At 42.9% G+C, this 10,128-nt stretch overlaps 1 protein-coding gene across 4 annotated transcripts in view; it reads left to right on the top strand.

The window, feature by feature from the left end:
* The first annotated feature begins 2,691 nt into the window (after positions 1-2,691).
* CPNE1 (copine 1) overlaps positions 2,692-10,128 on the top strand; it is a 38,546-nt gene continuing 31,109 nt past the window's right edge. Inside the window, exons 1-2 of one of the 4 annotated variants that reach the window (XM_067707968.1) lie at positions 2,849-2,934; positions 8,316-8,368. The gene's annotated coding sequence lies outside the window, so the exon portion shown is untranslated. Of the gene's footprint in view, positions 2,935-8,283; positions 8,369-10,128 lie in introns of all 4 variants that reach the window. The other 3 variants (XM_067707966.1, XM_067707969.1, XM_067707967.1) reach the window with 3 other exon arrangements.

The raw sequence follows: 10,128 nt of genomic DNA, 5'->3' as shown, positions 1-10,128 counted from the left end.
TTTGTGTATTTATGCATAGTTTCAGCTAAGCGGGCTTGAAATAAGGTAGGGTTTTCAGAGAAGTCCTGGGTTATTTCATGAAGTTTGTTGTAAGTTACTGGCTTGATGACAGCCTTTTTCATCCCCTCAATTAGGCAGGTAATCATGTAATCTCAGCGGCCTTGTCCTTATGTAGGCCCTGTGTCGGTGGCCTGATATGTCCAATTTGGTTCTGTGTCAGGGACAGCCCCAGGTGGATGGGCATTGTCAGGGGTGCAGGCATGTGCTTCATCTGCCCAAGCCCACCCTAGGGACCAAATACAGGACTTTTCCTCTAGGGTACAACAGGTGGTCAAGACAACATAGATGTCCTGTCAGGTCAGATCGAAAGCCACCGTGAGTTCCTCTGAATTCCCGAATAAAATTGGTGGGGTCCCAACCAAAAGATCCCAATTTAGTTTTGATTTGTGACAAGTCAGACATAGGCAAGGGGATGTGAACTTGAATAGTGCCCTTTTCTCCATTGGCCACCTCATGGAGAGGCAAGAGATTTTCAGGGGGTTGAGGGTGTTCAGATATGAGGCACCTGAACGGGGATGGGAAGGTGTGAGGGTGTCCGGATAGGAATGGGGAGCGGTAGGAGGGGAGTGGGTTAAGAGGAGTGCGTGGGAGATTAAAGGAGGGACGTTGGAGAATATCTGTGTCAGGCTTCGAGGGCAGAATCTGGAGAGGCATATGCGACAGGTTTGTCATAATTTGGGGTTTTGTGACAGGGCCATGAAGGCCTGAATGTAGGGGACCTCAGAGTCCTTCCCGAGTTTTGACAAAAGAGATCAAGCTGCAGGATGGTGTTATAGTTTAGGGACCTGTTGAGAGGCCAGACCTCCTGATCCGGAACCAAATGTCGGAGAGAGTTTGGAAATCAAATTTAATCCAATCTTTTTTTTTTTTGGCCACACTGTGCGGCTTGTGGGAGGCTTTGGGGATCTTTGTTCCCAGACCAGGGATTGAACCCGGGGCCACAGCAGTGAAAGTGCGAAGTCCTAACCACCGGACTGCCATGGAACTTCCAAGTCCAATTTTTAAGAATACATCCCAAAGGTGAGTCAGCAAGAATAGAGGGTGTTAGACCCATATTGGACCTTAACCAGGCACAGCGTCTACCGAAAAGGCATCTCTAGAGACTTACTGGTAGCGCAGTGGATAAGACTCCACGCTCCCAGTGCCGGGGACCCAGGTTCCAGCGGCAACTAAGGAGCCCACGTGCTACAACTAAGGAGCCAGCGAGCCGCAACTAAGGAGCCTGCCTGCTGCAACTAAGACCAGGCACAACCAAATAAATAAACATTAACAAAACAAAACCAAACAACAAAAGGCATCCCTAGAGGGAAACAGGCCTCATGCCCTGTCCGCGAGGGACCTGAGGTTGCACTCTAGACTGGGGCTACCCCCGAACAGAGGACCTCTTGAGGCGCCTTCTGTCTGACAGAGGCTTCCTGAGGCCCGGCCGATCACCCCAAGACCAGGAAGGGAAGTGGGTCTCGGGCCAACCCAGAGGGGGAAACTCACTGGTTTTGTGGCGACTCGTTTGAAGTACCTGGAGATGTCGGCGGATCAGGATGGACGGTCGTCAAGGGAGGATGTAAAGAGAAAGGGGATCTCACAGTGTGCCTGGATTCGCCCCAACGAGCTGCTGCTGCCGACTGCGCCAGCCGTTGGAAGTGAGGAGTCCCAAGGCTAGGGCCAAAGGACACTGTCACCCCATCGGGCAGGAATGGTCGCTCAGTATGGGACCGGGTTTTAGGTCTTTGGAAGAGTCGCCTCGGCCAGGACGCTTTAATCCCCGGTCTCCAGGGACCTCAGACCATAGGCAGTGTTGAAGAGGCGAAAAGACCGTTCCCAGAACGTACCCCTTAGGTCGACAGCGAGTCGGAGTCCCGTCCCGCAGGCCTTTACCTCCCGCCGAGGAGTAGCCCAGGCTGGGGACCTTCAATTGCCTGGAGTCAGTAGGCTGATCGCTACGTGGTGGAAGACAGATCGGAAAGGGCAGAGAGAGCACCCTACCCGCCACCAAAATGCCGCGGAGTGTGGCGATGGGGATGGCAACGCGGGCGGTAAAAGAATTTACTGAGCCAGGGACTTCCCTGGCAGTCCAGTGGTTAGGACTCTGCGCTTCCACGGCAGGGGGCAGGGGTTCGATCCCTGGTGGGGGAACTAAGACCCTGCATGCCGTGGTGCGGCAAAAAAAAAAGAAAGAAAAAAAAAGGAATTTACTGAGCCAGAAGTGAGGGTACAAGTAGTTGTGGCACACAGGCTTAGCTGCTCCTCAGCATGTGGGATCTTCCCGGACCAGGGATCGAACCCGTGTCCCCTGCATTGGCGGGCGGATTCTTAACCAATGCCCCACCAGGGAAGTCCTGGATTGAAATTTTTAAATGGGAAAAAAAGAATCAGATTTTGGTTCTTCTGTCAGGGCATCATCAGTAGAACTAGGCACCATTTTGTGGTCCATTTAATCCTCAATACAATTCTGCGAGGTAGGCAGTATTTCCCTCCTTTCGCAGAGGCTCGAAGAAGTGAAGCAATTGCACGAAGCCCAACGCCAGATACTGTTCGGATTCCAACAAGCAGCTTCACTCCCTTAAGGCGGAGCTAGCAAGCAAAAGTCGCCGAGCTCCTCTGCCACAAACACAAGCAACTTCCGGGAGCTACCCGAGAACCTCCGCGCGCTTGCGCCGCCCCACCCCGCCCCGTGACGTCAACCATTCCATCCCGCCCTTTCTGGAACGCGGAGCTGCGGAGCGGGCCGGCGGCCATCTTGTGAAGCGGCGAAGGAGGTGGTGGCTGCTCTGGGCTCCGGGAAGCCGTTCGGGCTGGGGCTACCGACCGCGGGGCGGAGGCACTCGCGCGGGGGGTAACTCGGGTCTGGGTTCGGGTGCCGCGCAGCTCTCCCCGGTAAGACTCCCGCAGCCTCGGAACGGGCGGGGCTGTGCGGGGCTCGAGCCGCCCCTTGGTGGCCCGGGGCGGGGCCTTCGGAGGCCTCGGAGCCCGCCGCAGTGAGCGCCCTACGCTGAAGGGTCGGGGCATGGCTGCGAGGGGCCTGGGGCGCCGCTTGTGCCTCTCGGTCCTGAGAGGGTGCAAGTAGGACACAAGAGAGGAGGAGCCTGCCTACCGAAGAGGGGACGAGGCCGTAGCGAGGACGCCCCCGTGGTCTGAGAGGGAGGAGGCCAGAACTGGGTGGCCCAGCGGCCTGCGAACGAACGGGAACTGCAGTGAAAATACACTACATCCCGAATGAGCAAGATTCTTTATGCCCCCACGTGGGGCAGAGGTTAACTGTGCCCCGAAGTGAGGAGATAATCGTAGTGAGGACACTCCCTCCACCGGAAGTGGAATGGAGGCCCCGGTGGCCTACCAGAAAAAGGGGACTACAGTCTCTGGACACACGTGGGGGAAAGGAGCTGTAGTCGGTGCTCTCCCGTGAGTGTAGGAAGGAAGTCGGAATTGGCCGCCTTCTTGGCCTTAAGGTGGAGGCGGTTGCAGTGAAACGCTTCCAAAGCCCAGCGTTGGGGCGGGGCTTACCCTCCGGGGTGTCGTTAATTTGAGAAGCCGGCCCCGGTAGCGTGGGGTGAGTCCGCCTCCCGGGCTTCTTGGTCCCGGAGTAGGGAGGGGGCTGCTAAGAGCATCACCTTTACGCGTCCCTTGGGAGAGAGCCTCCAGCATCGAAGAAGGAGGAGGTCCAATGGGATGTGGAGGCTGAGTGATTTTGATGGAGAGTGAACTGAGTTTCTCTTGAAGGCTGGAGGTGGTAGTTTTCGGCCACGTGAAGTGGGTGAAGGGGCTTTGAGAATCTGCAGGTTAATGACGGGGATGGTCACTAGTGCAGGAGGCTTAGCTGCTAGATTGTAAGTGCATGGACTGTATGTGTGCTTCCAATGTGTGATTTATAGTGAAAAATTTGAGCTCCGGTGAGGTTTACTCTCGGTTATTCAGCCCTGAACCTGCCGAGAGTTGTATACTGAAAATAGCAGGCTCCGTAAGAGAGGTTTCTGGACTCTAAAACCCTCCTTGACTCCGGATTCCCAGAGATGACCTAATGTAAATTGGGATAGTTGGCAGGAACCATTTTATATTATTTAAGACTAGAGTGATGCCAGTCAATATAAGCTACTAACAAAAAAAGTGATTGCAACTGAAGGTTTTGTTGAAGGAGAGACTTGTGACGAGTATTTCTTTTAGAGCTTCTTGCTTGAATGGTTGTAAATGGTATAATTTTTGTAAAATGCAGTACTAGCAACATGAATTGCCTTGGACTTTTTTATCTAGTTTACATTGTTGATGCATTTCAGAGCCTTTGCAGTTGAAGAAAAAAATCCTAGAAGTCTGGATGTATAGCCCGTTCCTGTTGAATTTTGTTTTTTAATTATAGAAATATAATACAAGACTGGTTGTATTTGTTTTGAAATTTGGTAGTTTTGTTAGCGTGGAGGATTCTGGATTTAGTGGAAGGAAATTGTGCTCAGGCATTTTCCAAGAATATTAAAACAATTGGGAAGAACTGTTACAGGTGGTTAAAAAAATTTATGGTAATTAATATTTGAAGAAAAATGTTTGGCGTGTTTATATAAAAGTTGAGGATGTGCTTAGTATTATTGCTGGAAAAAATGACGCAGGGAATGCATTTTTATATCATTTATATGCTTGATTATATATTGATTATTTTGTTTATGGATTGTGATGCATAATTTCAATTTTTCTTATGTTCATATCTGTTAGGTGAAAAATGTGAAGCTTTAGAAACCATTGTGGTAGTTACTTGGAACATACTGTTATGTGCTAATACCAGAAAACTTCAGGCTTCTTTCACTTTCTTTGACATACCAAATGACTTGATTTTTGCGTGAGTTTGGGGGTTGTTGGTACAATCTGTGGATGTGAAACTTGATTTTGTGGGCCAGTGTGTTCCAGGTGCTGAAATCCACCGACAACGTTCATGCTGTTTTTATTCCATTTTGTAGATGGTCACTCCATCATTTCAGTTGAATATTTTCTTCTGTAGATGAGGTAGGAAGAACTGTCAGTAACCGTTGCACAAAAGATGTTTTTAGATATCCCTCCCTAAAATGCAGGGACTGTCATCCATTTCTGTAATCTTCTGCCTGGCCCATAACTGCTTGATGAATATTTGTGAATAAGTGAATATTGTTAAGTGTTTTAGGCCAACTAAGAAAAATCAATCTTTAGTTTTATCAGATTTTACTACCACCACACATATACATTTTGGTTTGCATAGAGTTTAGTTCATTAAGTTTAAAGCCTTAAAACCAGTAGTGAGGGTGAATGTGGTTGGCTAGGTTAGAAGAAATATTGTTTCTTTGAAGTTTAAAGCAAGTAAACATTTTTGTTGGCATTTGGGGGGGATTGAAAAATAACTTAATATTGTAGTGTTTTTGGCAAGAGAATAAATATCTTATTTAGAAATGTGTTTTGATTTGCTGTCTTTGAGTACTGACTGGAGGTTAATGGGAAAGTTGAGTAACATGCTATCAAAGGTTTATATCTCCCTCAGTGTCCGAAGAATTGTTTTATTAAGAATGGTCCCAGAACCTGAAATGTGTTCCATTTGGGGATGGGGACAAAATCAAGTTGATGAAGCTGTGTTTTTTTTCCATAATACATACCATAATATGATTATGCTGCTTGTAGCATTGTGCCCATTATGATTGGTTCTCTGTTGCTCATCTCTGTGGTGAACATTTGAAGGGTGATTGTTTCTTTTGAATCTGAAGAACTTAGGTCTGCTGTACCCTGGTTCTTGTTGATCAAAGACTTACTATTGAACAAAGTTAAAATTCACTTTTGGATGTTTATTACCAAATGAAGAGTGGAAATGGTCAAGTTCTGATTTTTGCCTTGGCTTCCTGGTAAAGAGGATTGTTGTCAGACATTTTATCCTGCAATTCCAAGTTTCTGGAATGGCTAGTATTTAAGAAAATCTGTCTTGTCATAATAATATGCTAAACTTTTGTAGTAGCTTTTTGTAATTGTGCATATATCTGGAATTTGTAAGAAACAAAGCCACTATGTGGCTTAATTTTCAAGATAAAGTGCAAAAGTATACTAAAGCTTCTTGTCTTCGATCTTCTGAAGTACATCAATGGATTTAATGGCAAATCAAGCCCATTTTCTCTTTCCGTTATGCTCTCTGAATAGGTAAAACATGTATTTTAGGTGTTTTGTTGCTTAGGATTGTTTCAGTCTTATCTTTATAAAACTCACCGAAGTTTAAAGGTGAGTGGAGTGAATTTTTAAAAGTCACTGGAGTGACTGGTATCCTACATTCAGTTGCTAGCTGACAGAACGCAGGAATAAGTAGGTTCCTGGAAAATAGTGATACTTCTATTAAATTATTGTGCCCCTTTCGTTGAAACAAAATACTTTTGTTGAAAACAAAAGTATTTGAGTTCTCAATTTCTATTTGAAGGAAGAGCCATAACACCAAGAGTTGTGAAGTTCTGGCTGCTAACCTGAGCTTTCTGTGTACTTTCCTTTGGCATGGGGTGAGGTGTATCTTCCCTTGTGCTGAAATAGAAAAGATTAACAAATTTATGACTAGATTGATTTTGTACTTTAAATTGAATGAGTTGAACTAGGGATTTGCTGAATTCAGCTGGGCCTTTCACCTTTTCTCCTTGTTTAGTAATTTCTGGCAACCCTGTAAACATTTTAGGGAGTAGACCTAGAATGTTTTCTTTGGGCTTAACTGGCTGACCCCGAACTTGTTCCTCTCCAGTGGACATATGGTACCTTCTTGGATCTGGAAGGAAAGGGGCTGAGGAACCTGTTTCCCTTACCTTCAGGCCATGGGTCCTGGCCCCACACCAGACCTTTTGAATTGGAATCTTCAGTAGGAGTCATCACAAGTGTTTAACTAAAAAATTACCCTGATTCTGAGGCTCATAGAGTTAAACTTGTACATTTAGAAAAAAAATATTGCAATAATTTATGCTCTTCCCTGTTGAGTGTAAACTTTATGTAAAGCAAGCTTTTTTCTGTTTTACATTTCCCTTTGTGACCCATTAGATAAACTACTAGATGTGGCTTGTTTTTAAATGAAGACTTAAAATTCTAGATTTAATTTAATTTAAATTCTAGATTTAATTTAATTAATTGATCTAGAGGATCGATTGTACAACATTTAAAAGATTAACACAATGCTCTGGGCTTCTGAAGGTGTTGCTTATGATATACAGCATAGCTTTTTGTGGCAAAACACTGTTCTTTAGTAATTTGAGTGGTTGTCCAGGTGATGTTTAGCTTGTTCTTTAGAAAAAGTTTGGAGTAATGCTAAAACGTTTGAATATGTCTTTCTGGTGATGAATATTAAGCTCAATGGTGGTATCTTGATCTTGAAAGATAGTTAAAAATAAGCATCATCATTCTAAGTAGGTGTCTATGGGTAATCTTATACCTAACAGTGACAATTTTCTTCTACTCTTTTGAATATAGTTGTCTAATCATTTGGTCATATAAATTGCTTGTAAATTGTTCATAACTTCACTAGTTTGGGGGAAATTCCAGTGAAAGATGAGTGACCTGTTTTTACTTTGGAAGGACTCTTAATATGCCGGACTTTTTTCTTTTTTTTTAATAAGTTTCTTGGAACCATTTTGGTGTTAGAATAAAAAGCACTCTTCTTTAATATATTGAACTCTAGTGGTTTTAGCCAGGAATTAGTCCTTATAGGCCAGACCTTTCACTTCACTTATGTTTTTTTTGTTGTTCGATTGCTGTTTTGGTGCAAAGGAAAATATGTTGAAAGAGTAATTGCAGTAATTTCCATGAATATCCTTGAATTGATGACTTAATTTGTCCAGGAACTGTTACTATGTGAACTTGTGCTTTTTCATCAAAAATTTGGTGGGAACCTGAGGAAATAGGTCGCCGTTGGACTTGTGTTATGGAATTTTCTGGACTGGTTTAATCATCAAGTGATTAAAGCAATTACCAGCTGTGAAGCCGATCTTTATGACTGTTTTAGTTTTCGATTGATTCTTTCTTGGGCTAATTTATGACACATTCTTGATGTATGTAAATATATAATGCTTTGAGAGAAAGCAACTTGAAAGCAACCAAATAATAAACGTGTGGGATTTTGGTACGTCTTTTTTTTTTTTTCCTAATACATTGTAATGATGTACTCCAGTGGTTTCAGACTCGCCCTTTAATATACAGTTCAGTGTGGCCTGTGCGTGTTTTGTGTTTCCTGCATTGATTTTTGCCTCCATTTATTCTCTATTGCAGTCTAAAAGTTGGTTTTAATTGGTTGCCCACAGGATTGACTTGGCCTCTACTTCTTGTTAAGAAAATACATCTCTTGTTTTATCAGGTAAGAGATTTTGAATAGAGGGTTTATTTTTATACAAAATAAATTGAGATAGCTTATTAAATAACATGAAAATATGTATAATAACTAAATTGTGGGTTTTTGTTTGTAATAAGCTTACTTGAGGGATGGGAGAGGGGTGGACTGGGTGTCTTGAACAGTTGTTGCTTCCTTTGGGAGTCAGTTTTCTGTGGATGCATTTCTTCTGCTGAATTCCTGATTATTAGGCAGTAAGTAGCTGTTTTTTTTCCCTCAGTAGCATTCTAGACTAACTACAAATATGGGTGCTTGTTATTGGTACGGTTTTTTAATATTCCTTTGCGGAATAGGTATAGAAAATGGGTCATATTTTAGAGTACAAATTGACTTTAGATGGAACCTTAGTGATTGGAACCTAACTTCTTGTTAAATAACTAAGGTAGACTCAAGCAAGATAGGTTGAAATGACTCATCTGTCAAACAGGTGCTTTGTAGCAGAATAGCATATCTTACTTCACGTTTTTCAGAACCTAAAAACTCTTCCTGTTTAGATGACTTTATGAATAAATCTTGTGCACTGCTTTGGTTTACTCAGCCCTTTTCTAGATGGTAATTTGGGCAGACTTTCAATATCATGTTTTCACATGTACCTTGTACAGACTTTCACTAAATCCCTTCCCTCAGCTGCAGATGGTTTGAAGACTTAATTGTGTAGGTCACTTTAGCCCTGTGCTTAATTCTTGGGACCATATCAAATTTCCATTTTATTGTGCTAATGCAAACTAACATCTCTCTCTCTCTTTCTCAAGTTTTGGGGATCTAGATTACCCATGATGTTTCCCCCAGTTAGTGATTAAGTGATTTTTGAAGTTGAACGGAATGCTATCTCATCTTTGCGTACAGCCAATATTCTAGAGTTAGTAAGGAGTGAGAATTTGATTCAATGAATCGGAACCTTCTTGATGAACTTCTTAAAGACTGCTAAATAGTAAATAAGGGCAAAAGAGTCTGTTGGTATGACGTTTTTAGTATTAATTTTTCTTGTTGACGCTTGCAGACCAAAAATGGAAAGCTTCCCCCGCCCCTTCCCAAATTTCTAATGTTTTATACGGTCTCGTTTTCTGTTTGCCAGTCCATTTTTCTGGATTAAGTTTGAAGGTAGCTTTTATTTTTGTGTATGTGTGTGTGAGAAAAGTGTAAAAGCCAAACAATATATTACTCTTTTGTGTGCAGCAAGTGTAATATTGAGATATAATTGCAGATTTTGTTGCCTTAAATTAGTATTCATGTAATATTTGACATTGAAAAACTGCTTTCACGGAGTTACAGAATTCTTGGAGCAGGAAACTTTGCTCTTCTAATGTTCTCATTTGAAAGTGATGAAACCAAAGCTCAAATAATTCATAATTTTGCTAAGATCACAGAGCCAGTTTAATATAGGTTTATATTTAAAAGTTGATTTTAAAAATGGCTTGGATAACACCCTTTGTTGTTAACCATATAAATTTCAAATTAATTTTTTTTTCAGTCGCAAGAGTTTGTTTTGGATTACTTTATACATGGCTGCCCTTCCATTTACTCTTAGAAACCATATGAATTGAAATACTGAAATTGTATTTAAGTCTGGGAGAAACTTTTCTTTTTTGATTATATCAAAATGGACATTATCTACAGAGATTAGTGAGTACCCAGAAATTCCACAGGAGTTATTTTGGGTCACAACCACTGAATAAAGTTCGTACACTAGTTCAAAAATAAAAAAATCCCTCTTTTTCATTATCAGC

Source organism: Pseudorca crassidens, chromosome 15 (genome assembly GCF_039906515.1).
Source record: "Pseudorca crassidens isolate mPseCra1 chromosome 15, mPseCra1.hap1, whole genome shotgun sequence".
NCBI classification, from domain to species: domain Eukaryota; kingdom Metazoa; phylum Chordata; class Mammalia; order Artiodactyla; family Delphinidae; genus Pseudorca; species Pseudorca crassidens.
This window is presented reverse-complemented; position numbering and strand designations above follow the sequence as displayed.